General features: G+C 41.5%; 1 long non-coding RNA gene across 1 annotated transcript in view; it reads left to right on the forward strand.

Annotated features, from left to right (window-relative positions):
* LOC111764318 (uncharacterized) overlaps nucleotides 1-6,538 on the forward strand; it is a 46,400-nt gene extending 39,862 nt beyond the window's left edge. The window contains exon 3 of the long non-coding RNA XR_002796956.3: nucleotides 6,168-6,538. This is a non-coding gene — a long non-coding RNA (uncharacterized lncRNA). The remainder of the gene's footprint in view (nucleotides 1-6,167) is intronic.
* Nucleotides 6,539-17,978: the final 11,440 nt, after the last annotated feature.

Raw genomic sequence — 17,978 nt, forward strand, 5'->3', positions numbered from 1 at the left:
GCCTCAGCTGTCAAGGACCAAGTTATCATTAGGAGGAAGTCATGTAAAAGTTAAAATATAATACACACTATATTGAGATGTATTTGGAGGTATAGTGGAAATAAGTTATTCTACATTAATAAGGCAGATCAAGAAAATTTCTCAAAGAAGGTAACTTGAATTGTGTCTTGGTCAGGGAAAAATGTTACATTCTTGGCCAAATATGCAATTATGTTAAGATGTGGACGTGTGACAAGGCTTGATGTGGTGGTGGTTTGGTATAGGTAGAACGTAAGAGTCATGTGAGTAAGTCAGGAGAGGAGTGGTAGAGTATGTGGCCGAAAGGAAGGCCTTTTCTTCAGTTCTTCCTGTTTGCAGTACTGTTGAGGAATAAAAAGCATAACCTTGCAAAATATCTAACAAGTCACTCCTGCCCCCGCTTCTGTGGATCGGCCTGTGAGGGCATGGCCTTGCAGGAGAATATCAAATAAATAACTCCTACCCCTGTTTCTGTAAATCAGCTTATGAATACATAGCCTAGTAGAAAGATACCAAATGAGTGACTTCACCCCCCACCCCCCTCACTCCCCACCCCCACTCCTACCCTCAGCTTCTGTAAATCAGCCTGCAACCTTGCAGCTGCATTCTGCCTCTGTAACCCCTTGCTTGCAAAATTTCGCCTAGCAATGCATTAGCCAATGAGCAAAAGTTATGCTGATCCCACCTGAAATCCTATATAAACCAATGAAAACTGAAAAACGGGGCTTAGGATTTGGAGATTGACTCTCCTCTGGGCCCATGCATAATAAAACTGTTCATCAGTGGCGGACTTGGCCCAGTGGTTAGGGTGTCCATCTACCACATGGGAGGTCCGCAGTTCAAACCCCGGGCCTCCTTGACCCATGTGTAGCTGGCCCACACACAGTGCTGATGTACTCAAGGAGTGCCATGCCACGCAGGGGTGTCCTCCGTGTAGGGGAGCCCCACATGCAAGGAGTGCGCCCCATAAGGAGAGCCGCCCAGTGCAAAAGAAAGTACAGCCCAGGAATGGTGCCGCACACACGGAGAGTTGACACAACAAGATGATGCAACGAAAAGAAACACAGATTCCCGTGCCGCTGACAACAGAAGTGGACAAAGAAGACGCAGCAAATAGAAACAGAGAACAGACAACCGGGGTGGGGGGGAAGGGGAGAGAAATAAATAAATAAATAAATCTTTAAAAAACAACAATAACAAAAAACTGTTCATCCACCTTTCTGGAGTGCTGGTTGTGAATTCCTACAGTTCAGAACTCCTGGCTTTAACAGTACATCCATCGACCTCAGCAATTTCTGGATTAGAAGTGCTCTTGAAGTGTCAGTGGCGGGAAGCGGACTTGGCCCAATGGATACGGCATCCGTCTACCACATGGGAGGTCCACGGTTGAAACCCCGGGCCTCCTTGACCCGGGTGGAGCTGGCCCACGTGCAGTGCTGATGTGCACAAGGAGTGCCATGCCACGCAGGGGCGTCCCCACGTAGCGGAGCCCCATGCACAAGGAGTGTGCCCTGTAAGGAGAACCACCCAGCGTGAAAAAAAGTTCAGCCTGCCCAGGAATGGTGCCGCACACACGGAGAGCTGACACAGCAAGATGATGCAACAAAAAGAAACACAGATTCCCGGTGCTGCTGATAAGGATAGAAGCAGTCACAGGGAACACACAGCGAATGGACACAGAGAGCAGACAACTGGGGAAGGGGTGGGTGGATGGGGAGAGAAATTTTTTTAAATCTTAAAAAAAAAAGTGGCACTTCACTGTAACCTGATCTTAGTGAATTCTAGGAAGGGAACGTTTCTCCTCAAGCACCTAGGAACTTACAGGGCTGAATCAGCATTTCCTGAGTAGGAAAGTAAATTCCCTGGAATCCAGGTCCCTAGAGAGCGACATCTACATGATGCCACACTGCAGCTTCCTGGGCATGGGAGCTCTGCTCCAAGGCTCTCCTCCCATGAGCTGGGGACTTTGTCTTTTCGTCATGTCGCCTGCCACTAAGCTGCAATGCCCCTCAGCTAGAATCTGGCGGTGGGTTTAGGGGCTTCTCTCCGGCAAAGTGGTGGCAGATTGCGGGGGAAGGATGGGAGGATGTCAGAGCTGGAGTGGACCCAGAAGGGGGAGGACACATCACCGGTTTCCTGCTGAACTTCCAGAAGACTGGCAACCCGGGAGGTGGCACGGTGGAGCGCAAGAGGTCGCACTCCTACAGTCTAAACTCTACATATAAGTTTTGTCCTTTGCCCTCCCGGCCTGCGCCCCACCTCTCACTTAGCCCGGCAACCGACCCCAGCACTCCCAGGTCAGGGCGCGTTTCCCGCGCAGGGAACTGACACGCAGCGCCCTCTCCTGCCACTGGCCAGGGCCGGGCCTCGGGCTGCACCTGGGGACGATGGCTCCCCGCGGTCGACGAGCTGCACCTGCCAGGAGCCTGCAAAGACGCGGGGTAGGCATCCCCCTGTGCCCCGAACGTGCGGCACGCTGGGGACGACCTCGAAGAGCTGGGCACGACCTCGAAGAGCTGGGCACCTTAGGTACCTGCGCGCACTCTGCGAGGCACCAGCCGACGCTAATTCCCGCGCGCTCTGTCCCGCATTTGGCGCGGATCTCCAGCGGGAGCGCGTGGGAGTTTCCCCGCGCCGGGAGGTTCCCCACTCCGGGACTGTCCGCGCTTAGGGCCTCGGAGAGGCTGGAGCCTCAGGAGCTCGAAAGATTCGATGTGCTGCAGGAAGAGAGTAAATTTGCAATAAAAGAAAATATTTATTTTAAAAATTAGTGTTAATTTAATTATCTACATCCTTTTTGGTCCCTGGATATTTCTAAAAAGATTTTTTTGTTGTTCTAGAAGGACAAAATGTTCAGATTGTCTCTGAAGGGAGAATTTGGGAATACTTTTTTTTCTTTTTTTTCGGGGGGGGGGGCGCGGGGGACACTTTCATTCCAGTATTTCATATTTATAGATTTAATTTTTTAAAGAACGTGAATTACTAGGTCCAATAGAAACATATGAAGCAAAAGCAATCTTTTTGCTGTTAACCATTTACTCTGAGTATCTACTTCAAAATGTTGTCCAAGAAAGAAAACTTAGGTCTATCTCTAATCATTAACTAAAAGAATATGACTCTTGGATTATCTAGAACACTGAACTTTTATAGTGTTCAAAGTTTAAGTGCAACCACTTATTAATTAGCATTTGCTTGCTAAGTGGAAATGATACAGCAAGTTTTTCTCCTCTGCCCCTGAGTCATTCCCATCGAACATTCCCTCCTACTGAATTATCGCTAAGTAATTAATTAATAATAGCACATACACAATGAACCATTAAGAAGAGATTTGTGGAGACTATTTAGAGGAGATTTTAGAGAAATCATTTTACATAAGGGGAGACCAAGAGTAGCATAGCTAAGACCAGGATCCAGGGTTCCTGATTTCTTTATTTCTAGCAGTCTTCTTAGTAGAACCTTTAAATATCAGTGATTATAATAAGACGTAAAAGGAAAGAATTCATGGAACACCTCATAAAACAGTAGCATTCTGAAAAATTTGCATGTGTTTGGCTTTGTATTCAGATCACATCTTCAGGACACTAAGAGGGATTGTGATTTAAAATAATCCTATAGTGGATCCTTAAAAAAAGGAAATTAAATTAGGTTTCACGATTTGCTCTCTTTTTTTTTTTGTTATTTTTAATTTTCATAATTTGTTCTTAAAATACTCACTTGCCAGCAGCCTGGTCCTTGAAGATAAGAGCAAAGATGTGTTGAGAATATTTTCAGAATCACATGCGCAAGCATATTTCTGTAGCATTTCTGTAGCTGTTCTGGGCACTGTCCCTTTTCCCCCCTGCTATAATACCTTTATAAGCTCATACCCCTTGAGGGCTGGTGGTATCTTCCAGCTGGCCACCATCGGGACCTGTTAGTATTAAAGGCATGTCTATTCCCGCTGGCCTCCCGTGTGGTTTCTTTGGAATATCGAAACATTCGGTCAGCTTGCCTGGGCTTGACCTCCTGTGTTAACAATTGGCGTAGTTGGCAGGATATTCTAGAGTCTTTTCATGGTAGCAGTGCTGTGGAAAACATGTCAGTTACAAGGAGTTCTGCGTGGGAAATCTTGAATTATGCAGAAGAAATCTCACCCTTTATGGGGAAGTCAGTGGGGGTAATCCCGAATTCTGCAGGGATAATCCCTAATTTTGTGGGGGAAATCCTGGGGTGGCCCTGTTCCTCTATGGGCTATGAGCTGGTTGGGCTTATGGATGAGGAGGGCCCTGTAAGAGACTTGGGGGATGCCCCTTATACACCCATGGGACTTGTTCAGCTGGAAAAGAACATTGAAAATTTATATATAAAGAAAAAGGAGCAACAAGCTCTGGCTGCTGCTGTTGCATGGCCTCTTCTCACAGCTTTGCAAGAGAGCACAGATAAAGTTGGCCATCTAAGTGAAAGCGTGGTGACTTGAGGAAGATTAAATTACAGATACATCATCCTGCACAAGCAGAAGCACTAAGAAGGGAACTTGTCAGTGAAACCATGCTTGTAAGAAAATATTCTCATAGAATTAACTGAGATAAGGACAATATTCTGGCAGCAACAACATAAACCCCTGCCTCCTGGATGGTGTGATTGTAGGCTAGTGGGGGCTGATAGAATTAGTTTAGCTGCTGGAGAAGCAGAAAAGTTCAGCAACATTAATATTCACTACTTTGGTTCCATGCTAATTCTAATTGGGCCTGAACAGCCACATTGATAAAATTGGTGCTGTTAAAGTTTAGAACTTTTGAACTAGACAGCTCTATGAAAGTAAAATAGAAAAAAATAAAAAATGCTGGCTGCTTTGAAAGCCTGTAATTAAATCATGGCCTAGTTCTGATAGAAACCAGCCTCCCCTGCAAACTTGCCTCCAAAAAACTGTTTCTAGTATTGCATACTGCTCGGTATTTGAAATAAAGAAAAGTTATGTTTGCATATAACCAAATTAAATCACTATTCTGACAGGTTTGTTTAGTGTTAATGGTAATTGTATGTTAGTTTGCTTGGAGACAGTTTCCAAAATCACTTTGGTAACTTAAGTGTGTAAGGTATATAGAATGTGTTTTTATTATTAAGGGAAAAGAAAGTAATTTTGTCTTAAGATAAAATGACTGTTATTAAGAAAGAATGAAATGTGGGACAAAAGCTGAATGGATATAGAATGTGCAGGTTCGTGGAAAAGGAATTTTTGTGGTCATTGTTAAGCTAGATTTAATTGGCCTATAAAGTTTTAAAATCTTTAGTATCAAATCGTATACTGATGGAAAATTAAAATTTGGTTCTTTTTCTATTAATGTAGCAAAGTTTCTTAAATCATCAGTCTGTTTTAGTAAAAGTTTATAAAGAGTTTTTCTCCTGAAGAATCAATATACAAAGAATGAAGTCTGTTTTTTCAAAATAGCTTCTTGTACTTTAACCTTATCATGTTCTTGATGGTTTAAGAAAATCAAGTCTTCTCACTTTTAAAAGAACATAATGCTCAAACCTAATAATTTTTAACATTTTGCTTTCTCAAAGTCAAATCCTAAAAATTATCTTTTTATTTCAAACTGTTGCAAAAGATTTGTGCTTTTACCTAGGAAAAAGTGAAGTACTAAAAATAGTTAAGTTCATTTGATGTATTATAAATTAAGTAAAAAGAATTTAGAAACTGATATAAAATTGAAAGGGATATTTTTAACCTTCTGTTAATCAAAGTTGTATGAGTAAAATGTTTATATAAATACTTACAAATTGTATTAAATTCCCAGAAGTTTAACAATGTTTTCTACATAATATTAGGTAAAAGTATAATGTTGTTAATCGTAGTTTTAATTATTTTAAAGATGTTATGTGTCACAGAAACAACCTCTCAGCCTGGGAATCAAGAAGCGGATGCTTTGGCTCCTATTGTCTGATTTGCCCCGCCTCTGCTGAAGAAGCAACTCTATGGCTACAAAAAGAGAGTGGCCAGTGGGGGCTGCTATGTGGGGTGGCGCTTGACAGTAGATTATCGTGAATTAAACAAAGTAACATCACTGCTGTATGCAGTAGTCCCAAACATTGCTGGTTTGTTGCAAGAAATTATTACTCAGTTATGTCATTATCACTTTGTTTTAGATCTTGCTAATCACTTTCTTTAGTATCTCCTTAGGCAAGTCAAGCCAGCCTGCCTTCACCTCCATGTGAGATGTCCAACAGTGGACCTTTACAGTGCTTCCTCAAGTCTGTATGTATAGCTCAACCATCTGGCCTGGCCTGGTAGCAGAGGATCTGGAAGAAACCTATGGCTGTAACCCTATCTCATTATATTGATACTATGTTAACCAGTAGTTCTCTCTCAGAATTATAAGAAGCACAGAGGTTCTTATCTTGAGAACCTGGGATGGGCAACAATTGAGACAAGCTGCACAGTCTCTGCTGCTTTGTCAAATTCTTAGGCATTATTTGGTTGGGTAAGACAAAGACTATACCCTCTGCTGTAATCAATAAAGTCAATGTTTTCTCACATTAATGGTGTTTATCATATAGTTGATGTACTGAAGACGCTTCATCCCTCATTTAGCTCAGATATTAAAACTATTATATGTGTTAATCAGGAAAGGTCATGCATGGGAATGAGAAGACTCCCAGAAGGCTGCTATTAAAAAGTGAAAAAGGCAATAGCACAGGCTCAAGCCATAAGGAGTGTAGGCCCTGACTTACCCTGTAAATTAGATGTGGCTAGTACCAATACTGGCTTTGGGTGGGATTTGTGGCAAAGGCTACATTCTATACAAATACCCCTTGGGTTTTGGTCACAACTGTGGAAGGGGCCAAATTACAATATAGTCCCTTTAAAAAGCAACTATGCAGCATACCATGCCCTGTTGAAAGTAGAGGGCTTAATCCAGTAGTGTCCAATCACTGTGAAGACTGCCTTCCCTATCCAGGAGTGGATTGCAGATACTAAAAATAAGATAGGAACAATGGACTATTGTAAACTACCCTCTGTGTGGGAGAGAGATCTGTGGAAGAATATCTGGGCATCTGCCAGAGGTAACCAAGACCTGTCTATCATGTCCCTGCCCACTCTTCTAACACCCCTCTTGGGAATGTCAAGGCAAATGCCCTTGCAAAAATCCAGAGCCATACCACTGAGATGTGAGAAGCAGCAGATAGCTCCACAGAAAAGGCAGACATCATGGCTACCAGACCCTGGCACCTAGCCCAGCAGTTCCAGCTGCCTGTTACTTGCCAGAAGCTCGTGGACTCACCCATGAGTGTCTGTCCTGCTCACTCCAACAGTTGTGACAATTACCTCACTAGATGGGACATACTGGCTGAGCACAGACTCCAATAGCACAATGGCAAATAGATTACATGGGTCTTTCCCACTCTAGGAAGGGGCAAGGTATGCTTTCACTGCCGTGGGACTCTTGTAACCAACAGGCTGATATTTGCTGCCTAGAAAAAGTGAGTGCCCTATATGGGATGCCAGCACAAATTGATAATGACCAAAGAACTCCATTTACCTGCCACCTCACTCAGTCTTGGGCTATGAACCAGGACAATAGCCTTTTAAAGGAACAAATAAAAGGCAATAAGGATTTTACAACAATGGACCAAGAGGCCTTATTCAGGCTTGACCCTTTTTCTTCAGCTGTGGCTCCTACTCCAGTTGAAATGCTAATAGCAAGAGCAAAGCCAGCAGTGAGACTACCAGTTAAAAGGACAGCTGCCTTACAGCCAAAAAGGGGAAGTAGAAATAATCTATTGTTGCCTGTGCCTCAGACTGTACAAACTGGGGGAAATGAGGCCATTTAGCTATGGTACTGGCCTATGCAGTCTCACTGGTTGGGAATCTTAAACCCATGGGAAATAGGAGTCACCTAAAATACTATTATAAGACCATAGTTTGTACAAAAAATGCCAGTAAAATCTTTATTAATAAGCTGGGATCTCCTATTCCCACTGGGATTCTATGTGTACCTTTCTGAACTCTTCTTGTGCCTAAACTAGTTTTTAATGTCACTGAAGAAAACTTTAAAAATTTAAAAAAAGAAAAATATATGGTATTAGAACCTCCTCATAAAAGCCCTCTTCCTGGTACTTTGTTATCTACTAATGAAAATGTTGTCCCTTTCTGTATGAAACAACAAAAGAAAATCTGTAATATGAGATAGTTACATCCCGAATTGTGTAATTTCACCATCAAGCATTAACGTTCAATGTTGTGTATATGTTACTTCTGCCATTCTGTTGTCTTCTATATTCTTCTTGTGGAATCTGGATACAATGTTCCAATAGCCTGATTGCTCACGTGGTATCACAGAAGATCTACATGTAGAAAGGCAGGTGGAAAGGGCATTGGGGTGACGTGAAGAGTTAACGTGAATGCCCATTCCCCCTCCTCTTCCTTCCTATTGATTAGAACTGAAGGAAGGGATGGGATGAACTTGCCAGCAGCCCAGTCCTTGAAAATAAAAGCAAAGATGTGGTGAGAATGTTTTCAGAATTGCATGCACAAGCATATTTCTGTAGCTGTTCTGGGCACTGTCCCGTTCCCCCCTGCTGTAATACCTTTATACGCCCATACCCCCCTGAGGGGTGGCGGTACCTTCCAGCCTGCTGCCATTGGGTCATGTAAGTGTTAAAGGCATGTCTACTGCTGGCCTCCCTTGTGGTTTCTTTGGAATATTGAAACATTCAGTCAACCTCCCTGGGCTTGACCTCCTGCATTACATCCTGAAACCTGCTTTTTTCATTCAATACTAGATCAATAGACAGACAAACAGATAGACAGACAGACAGATGAATGGATGTTGCCAGCAGTGGATTTCTAGGTTCTCAGCTATGTCACGAGAAGGAATTCAAAGACATGCCAGGTTAAGCAGGCAAGTAAAGGGTTTATTGAGAAATGAGAGACAGTGAGTACACACTCGAGATTTGAGGGCTGGCATGCTTCAAGGCAGACACTGGGGCTGGGGATCAGGCCTTCTTAAGCCTGGCATTTCCTCTTCCTCTTCCCCTTTCCCATGTTAAAGAGGGATCTGAACTCTTTGCTGTCCTGATTGGTTGCTTTTCTGCCTTCTATATGTTTATACTATGGACCATTCATGTTGTTCCTGTTAGCTTTTAGGGAGCCAATGCAGAGGCTTTTCTGTTTGAAATTATCTGGGGATTTTTGAACCCAGGAATTTCAAATGGGACTTTGTGACCAGGTTCTTGGCAGACTTTTCAGCTGTGACCATACGGCTTTGTTCTCAATCAGGCTGCCTTCCCTAGGGGTTTCTGGGCAGGGTTTCGTGGCCATGTTCCTGGTGGGGTCTCGGCTGCGATGGTTATGGCTTCGTTTTGACCAGCTGCCTTCCCTTGTCTCCTATACTAACCTACCTCACATATATTCCATAGTTTAAGCAATTTTGATGTATGTTTAGATCCTCTCCCCCTTTTTTGGTTATTGAGTGTTTTAAACACACAAAAAAGTGCAAACCCTGCTTATTTTAAAATATGATTATAGGGAAGTGGAGGTGACTCAAGTGATAGGGCCTCCACCTACCATATAGGAGGACCCAGGTTCGATTCCTGGAGCCTCCTGGTGAAAAAAAAGAAGAGAAAGAGTGCCTGCACAGCAAGCCAGTGCCCGTGTGGCAAGCTGAGTGCCTGCGTGGTGAACCGAGTGCCCACACAGTGAGCTGAGTGCCCATGCAGTGAGCCGAGTGCCCATGTGGTGAGCTGAGTCCCACGTGAGTGCCCACGTGGTGACCCAAGTGCCCACACAGCGAGCCAAGTGCCCCTGTGGTGAGCCAGTGCCTAAACAAGTGAGTCACACAGCAAGATGATGCAAAAAAAGAGAAATGAAGGGGAGAGTCAAGGGGAAGCGTAGCAGAGACCAGAAGCTGAGGTGGTACAATTGACAGGGAACCTCTCTCCATATCAGAGGTCCCCAGGATTGAATCCCAGTTAGTCCTAGAGGAGAAAGAGGAAAAGACAAAAAGAGAAATAGATACAGAAGATGACACAGTGAATGGACATTGCAAAAACAGCAGGGTGGGGGAGGGAGAGAGGAAGAAAAAATATTATTATAATTTCTATCAGTCACCCCACACACACACATACATATTTGTAACAGACATCTTTGGGGGATGGGGTTACATTTTATTTTTAGAAAATGATCTCACACCATACCCTCAGCAGGTCTCTTTTTTAGTTCTCACACTTGTTTTGGAAACAGCCAATATGCTCTCACAACCATTTGTCCAACAAACTTGATCAATAGACCCACCTCCAACAGCTAATTAGAAAAAGAGGACTGATGTCATTGTCAAAGAATAACTGAAACATTTAGTTTGATACCTGCATGCAACTTCACTCAAATATGAGGGAGATAATCATTAGACTGTTTTCAATGAACAAAGACAAAAACAGGATTTATAAAAGAGAAGGAAAGGGAGGAAAACACAATTTGGGAAGATTGGGGATTTTTCTTGATTAACCTGATTAGCAGGAGGCCAACCAAGAGGCCAATTTGAGCAGTCTACTCTTGAACAGGCTAATTGGGTCATTAGGGAATATTATCCCAGATATTTTTGAATTTTCAGAAAAGCCGTGAGAGTTTGGCTGTGGAGCATGCATGATAAACTGTCTGATGTCCGTCAGTGTTTCTGTGAGCATCACCAATTTAAGTAAGCCAGGATTATACCATTTATTTCTTTCATCAGGATTTCTCATTCTTCTACTTTGGTCAAAATTAGTTCCTGAAGGAGTGGATTTGACTATAAGGGTTTTGTTCCCTTTTTGACACAGGATGTTGACATGGGATAATGGTCATGGAACAACATTTAATCACTCAAAAAATATGGTAACAAGTTTGAGGACAATCACAAGTCCTGTAAGAAACAGTAGACACTCCATTTTTTCCAAGTTTACTGTGTTAGTTAGCCAAAGGGGTGCTGATGCAAAATACCAGAAATCTGGTGGCTTTTATAAAGGGTATTTGTTTGGGGTACAAGCTTACAGATACCAGGCCAAAAATCCATAAATTATTTCCCTCACCAAAGTCTATTTCCATGTGTTGGAGCAAGATGGCTGCCAACATCTGCCAGGGTTCAGGCTTCCTAGGTTCCTCTTTTCCCAGGTCTTGCTTCTCTCTGGGCAGAGGTCCTCTGTTTTCTCCATAATATCAGCTGTAGACTATCAGGTGAAAAGCTCTGTCTCTCTCCCTGGGGTTTCTGTCATGTCTAAGGAGCCATTTCTATTCCTCTGTGTTCTCCTGGCTCAGGTCCTCTCTTCCTGGGGCTTGCTTCTCTTTCCTCTGTGTGCTTACTTCCCAGGGCTTCAGCTCAAGACTCCAGCATCAAACTCCAAATCAAAACTCCAATGTCAAAATCTCTAACTGTCTACATGGAGCTGCCCTGGATGGTGCTTCAGAGGTAATCACCGGACATTGTAAATCCTCACAGGGCCTACATGATGGAATAGAGGAGAGTATGGGCCATGATGTGAACCAATGTATATGAGGTGCAGAGGTGCCCAAAGATGTACTTACCAAATCCAATGGATGTGTCAGGATGATGGGAACGAGTGTTGTTGGGGGGGGGGGGAGAGGGGGGGTGGGGGGGTGGGGTTGAATGGGACCTCACATATATATTTTTAATGTAATATTATTACAAAGTCAATAAAAAATAAAAAAATTTAAAAAAAAAAAAAAATCTCTAACTGTCCTTTGCCATGTCTTTTATCTGTGAGTTCCCACTCACCACTGGGTGGGGACTCAATACCCTACTGACATGGCCCAATCAAAACCCTAATCATAATTTAATCATGACCAGGTACAGATCAGTTTACAAACATAATCCAATATCTATTTTTGGAATTCATAACTATACCAAATTGCTACATTTAGTTATATGTTTATGTGGTAAGTATGGGAAAGTCATTTGATTATGTAAGAATAACTTAGAATATACACATTGAAGAACTAGAAAAAAGTTATTTATGGTAAGCATAACAAATTCCTCACTGAATTTAGTTGATCTAATTGTGGAAGAAAAAAACCCAGATGTATCTAAACATATCATAAAACAGTTGTATGAGAAAATAATTGTCTCATAACTTAAATCATGTTCTTCTCTTCATTGATGTTTCTTGAGTTCTTTGGGAAATATCAGTAACAGCAGTGTTAAGAGTGTAAAATTGGAGGGGAGGGGCAAGTTGGTGTCTGAGTGAGTGCACCTTATAGTCTCTCCTGCAAAGAAGCGGCTGGGCAGTGTTGGAAATTCTTCAGGACCAGGCTGTTTTGGGATTTTGCAGGGCAGGAGGTGTCTGGTCATCGATTTGGTGGGATGGTGACAGAGAAGATTCATGTAAAAGGTAGAATTGAGGCTCTCTTACACAGAGATAGGGGCTGCGGGCAGTACGCTCCCCCCTGGGGTGGGCAGCATGGCAGTGGTGATTCCTGGAGGCTCTGCGGTGCTGGGGAATTCATAAGCCCTGAGTGGGCTATTCAGGGGCTTGCAGGGCAGGAGGTCTTTGGAAACCAATTTGGTGAGACAGAGATGGAGTTTATGCGAGGCATGGAATTTTGGGTTTCTGACACGGATATCAGTGCTTCCAGCTAGACTCCCACCTCCTAGACCTGGCTGCTGATCTGCAACAGTCCTTAAATCGATCGCAATAAAGAGGCGTCACCAGTAGGCTGTTTCAGGGACTTGCAGGGAGGGAGGTGGCTGGAAGCTGATTAGGAGAAACAGATGGAGGAGTCTTTTGCGAGGCAGGGAATTTTGGATTTCTGACATGGAGTTTAGCACTTCCGGCTAGATCCCTGCCCCCTAGGCCTGCTGCCAATCTGCAGCGGTCCTTAAATCGGATGCAATAAAGAGACGCCACCAGCAGGCTGTTTCGGGGGCTTGAAGGTTGGGAGGTGGCTGGAAGCTGATTAGGTGAAACAGAGATGGAGGAGTCCTTTGCGAGGCGTGGAATTTTGGGTTTCTGACATGGATATCAGTGCTGCCGGCTAGAGCCCCGCCCCCTAGGCCTGGCTCCTGATCTGCAACGGTCCTTAAATCAGTCACAATAAAGAGGCGCCCCCAGCAGGCTGTTTCGGGGGCTTGCAGGGAGGGAGGTGTCCTGAAGTCGAATTGGTGACACAGTGACAGAACAGACTCTTGTGAGAGGGGGAATTTTGGGTGTCTGACACAGAGGTCAGAGTTTGCGGATGTGACCCCCCTCATAGGGCTGGCACCCAGCTGTGGGGATCCCTGAAGGCTGTATTGCACTGCAGTGCTCTCAGGCTCCCCGTTAACCAGATTTGAGGTTGCCAGGTCTGTGTCCCCTAAACCCTGGTGGCCCACACCCCAGAGACTCACACCTCTTGAGTCTGCAATATCACAGACTTCCCATCCCTGAATCCACCATGCCCTGAGGTCCATCTGAGGTCCTTGATTGTCCTAGCCCTCAACGTTTGTGGTTTGAGTTTTTTGTTTGTTTGTTTTTTGTTTTCTCTCTTTTTTTGTTGTTGTTCTTCTCTTTTTTATTGTCCTAGTTGCTAATAAAGCATTATCTCCTAGTCTTTTCTTCTCTTTTTTTTTTCTTTTCCCTCTTTTTCTTCTTATTTTATTTTATCTTAATTATACAATAGGTGCTGCAGGGAATACCTCACATTTGCTGAGTTTCCTCAGCCTCCATTGCCTCATTTCTGTATGAATTGATTCTGGCCACCTACACTATCCCTTTTCCCCCACATCTTGATATCCTCCATCATCTACTGTCTCTCCTATATGCCACCTCCCTTTCTTTGGTCCCCAAATTGTCTAACTTTTAATTTCTAATACCTTTGTTTTGTTTTCTGTCTTTTATCCACTCTCAATACTATTGTCTTTCTTTTCTCTTTCCCTCCCTCATGAAAACACTGGCTTTTTAATTCATACTATATTCCTCCCATATTCAGTCAACTACCTCATTATAGGTACTCTACTTACTGCTATAACTCTACACAACTTACATGAATCTAATACCCATCCTCCCAGATCTGATATTGTTGCTCTGGTAACATTTATTACCAATACTACTTTACACATTTTCCTTTCTTACACAATTGCCTATCCCTGGCTGTAATATTTTCCTTCAAAGTGAACTCAGCCAGCAACAAGAAATTAGAATAAGAAGAACAAAGTGACAAAGAGAAGATATAACACTTACGCAAGAACAATAGCTAATTAATCCCCAAGGCTAGACAGAGAAACTAAGGAACCAATTAAATCCATCAAGATAAAATGATGACCAGACAGCAACAAAAAACTACAAACCAAACCAGTAATCAGGAAAACATGGCTGAATCCAATGAACAAACTAAAAACCAGGAAAGGGAGCAGAACTTCGCACAAGTAATTAAAGATCTCAGAACATATATCAGAGACAAACTTAATGAAGTAAAGGAAGAGTTTAACAATATGAAGAAAAACTTGGAGAGGAAATTGCAGACATACGCAAAAAGATAACAGATATGATGGGAATAAACACCACAGTTCAAGAAATCAAAAACACACTCGCAGCAAATAGCAGCAGATTAGAAGAGGCAGAAGAGAGTATTAGCGATGTGGAAGACAGTACATCAGAAATCAAACAGATAGTAGAATTGATCGATAAAAAGATAGAAAAAATCCAGCTAGGACTTAGGGACCTGAATGACAATGCAAAATGCACAAACATACATATTATAGGCTTCCCAGAAGGAGAAGAGAAGGGAAAGAGGTGAGAAGGGGTGTTGCAGGAAATAATGGCTGAAAACTTCCCAAATCTACTGAGAGAGACAGATGTACATATCCAAGAAGCACAACGCACCCCAAACATCATAAACCCCAACAGGCCCACTCCAAGACATATACTTGTCAAATTATCCAATGTACAAGACAATGAGAAAATTCTAAATGCTGCAAGAGAAAAGAAAACCATCACATACAAGGGAGGCTCCATAAGATTAAGTGCTGATTTCTCATCTGAAACAATGGAGGCAAGAAGACAGTGGTATGATATAGTCAAGGTACTAAAAGAAAAAAATTTCCAACCAAGAAACTCTACCCAGCTAAACTAGCATTCAAAAATGATGGAGAGTTCAAAATATTCACAGAAAAACAGGAACTGAAAGAGTATGCCAACAAGAAACCTCCCCTTCAAGAAATATTAAAGGGAGTTCTGCAGGAAGAAAGGAAAAAACAAGACAGGCAGAGTTGGAGGAGAGTGTAAGAGCAATAAAAAAGAAAAAGAAGAAAAACAAACAAAATATGACAAACACAAGTCCAATTAAAATATGGCTAGCATAAATAATTCCTTGAAAGTAATAACACTGAATGTCAATGGATTAAACTCACCTATCAAAAGATTCAGACTGGGACACTGGATAAGGAAATATGACCCATCTATATGCTGTCTACAAGAGACACATCTTAGACCCAGAGATTCATGGAGACTGAAAGTGAATGGTTGGAAAACAATCTTACAAGCAAACAATAACCAAAAAAAAAGGCAGGAGTAGCTATATTAATATCAGACAAAATAGCCTTTAAATGCGAAACAAATGTGAGAGACAAAGAAGGATACTACATATTAGTGAAAGGGACAATCTCTCAAGAAGAATGAACAATCATAAATATTTATGCTCCTAACAAGGGCGCCTCTAAATATGTGAGGCAAACACTGGAAAAACTAAGTGAAGAATAGACTCATCTACAATTATAGTGGGAGATTTTAATACACCACTATCAACTCTGGACAGAACATCTCAAAAGAGAATCAATAAAGAAACAAAATATTTGAACAGTGTATTAGAGGAGCTGGATCTAATAGACATATACAGATCATTACACCCAAATACAGCAGGATATACATTTTTCTTAAGTGCACATGGATCATTCTCCAAGACAGACCATATGCTAGGCCACAAAGAAAGGCTTAATGAATTCAGAAAGATCGAAATCATATACAAAATAATATCTCCGACCACAGTAGAGTGAAGCTGGAAATTTACAAGGGCCAGAGGCCCAGATTTCACACCAAGATATGGAAATTAAACAGCACACTCTTAGAAAAACAGTGGGTCAAAGAGGAAATCTCAAAAGAAATCAATAACTACCTTGAATCAAATGATAATGATAACACAACATACCAAAACTTATGGGATACAGCAAAAGCAGTACTGAGAGGGAAATTTATAGCCATAAATTCATACATCAAAAAAGAAGAAAGAGCAAAACTGAAGAACTAAATGCACATTTGGAGGAATTAGTAAAAAAACAACAGAGTAATCCCACAGGAAGAATAAAGAAAGAAATAACAAAGATAAGAGCAGAACTAAATGAAATAGAAAATAAGAAAGTACTTGAAAAGATAAACAAGACCAAGAGCTGGTTTTTTGAGAAGATCAGTAAAATTGACAAACCGTTAGTAAGACTAACAAAGAAAAAAAGAGAGAAGATGCAAATACACAAAATAAGAAATGAGAAAGGAGATATCACTGCTGACCCCACAGAAATAAAGACTATCATAAGAGGATACTTTGAAAAACTATATTCCAACAAAAACAAAAATTCAGAGGAAATGGACAAATTCCTAGAAACACATAAGCAGCCTATATTGACAAAAGAAGAAATTGATGATCTCAACAAACCAATCACAAGTAAAGAGATAGAATCAGTCATTAAAAACCTCCCAACTAAGAAGAGCCCAGGGCCAGATGGCTTCACTGGTGAATTCTACAAAACATTCTGGAAAGAACCAACAACGATCCTGCTGAAACTCTTCCAAAAAATCAAAACAGAAGGAACATTGCCTAACTCATTCTATGATGCCAACATTACCCTAGTACCAAAGCCAAACAAAGACACCACAAGAAAGGAAAATTACAGACCAATTTCTTTAATGAACCTAGATGCAAAAATACTTAACAAAATACTTGCTAATAGTATTCAACAACACATTAAATGAATTATACACCATGATCAAGTGGGATTCATTCTGGGTATGTAAGGATGGTTCAACATAAGAAAATCAATCAATGTAATACACCATATAAACAGATTGAAGGGAAAAAATCACATGATTATATCTATAGATGCAGAAAAAGCATTTGACAAAATACAGCACACTTTCTTGATAAAAACACTCCAAAAGATCAGAATACAAGGACATTTTTTGAACATGATAAAGAGTATATATGAAAAACCCACAGCCAACATCATTTACAATGGAGAAATCCTGAAATCCTTCCCTCTAAATTCAGGAACAAGACAAGGATGCCCACTCTCTCCCCTTCTATTTAACATTGTCTTAGAAGTACTTGCTCGAGCACTGAGGCAAGAACCAGATATAAAAGGCATTCAAATTGGAAAGGAAGAAGTCAAAATTTCATTATTTGCAGATGACATGATCCTATACATAGAAAACCCTGAGATGTCTACAACAAACTTCTAGAACTCATAAATGAGTTTAGTAAAGTCGCAGGTTATAAGATCAATGCGCAAAAATCAGCATTTCTGTACACCAATAATGAGCAAGATCAGGAGGAAATAAAGGAACAAATACCATTTACAATAGTAAATTAAAAAATCAAATATTTAGGAATAAATTTAACTAAAGATGTAAAAAACATATACACCAAGAACTGCACAAGACTGTTCAAGGAAATCAAAGAAGACCTAAATAAATGGAAGAATATTACCTGTTCATGGATAGGAAGACTAAATATTATTAAGATGTCTATCCTACCAAAACTGATCTACACATTCAATGCAATCCCAATAAAAATCAACACAGCCTTCTTTAAGGAACTAGAAAAACTAACTATGAAATTTATTTGAAAAGGAAAGAGGCCCCAAATAGCTGAAGACATATTGAAAAAGAAAAACGAAATTGGAGGAATCACACTTCCTGACTTCAAAACATACTACAAAGCTACAGTAGTGAAAATAGCATGGTAT

Source organism: Dasypus novemcinctus, chromosome 6 (assembly GCF_030445035.2).
Source record: "Dasypus novemcinctus isolate mDasNov1 chromosome 6, mDasNov1.1.hap2, whole genome shotgun sequence".
Taxonomy (NCBI): domain Eukaryota; kingdom Metazoa; phylum Chordata; class Mammalia; order Cingulata; family Dasypodidae; genus Dasypus; species Dasypus novemcinctus.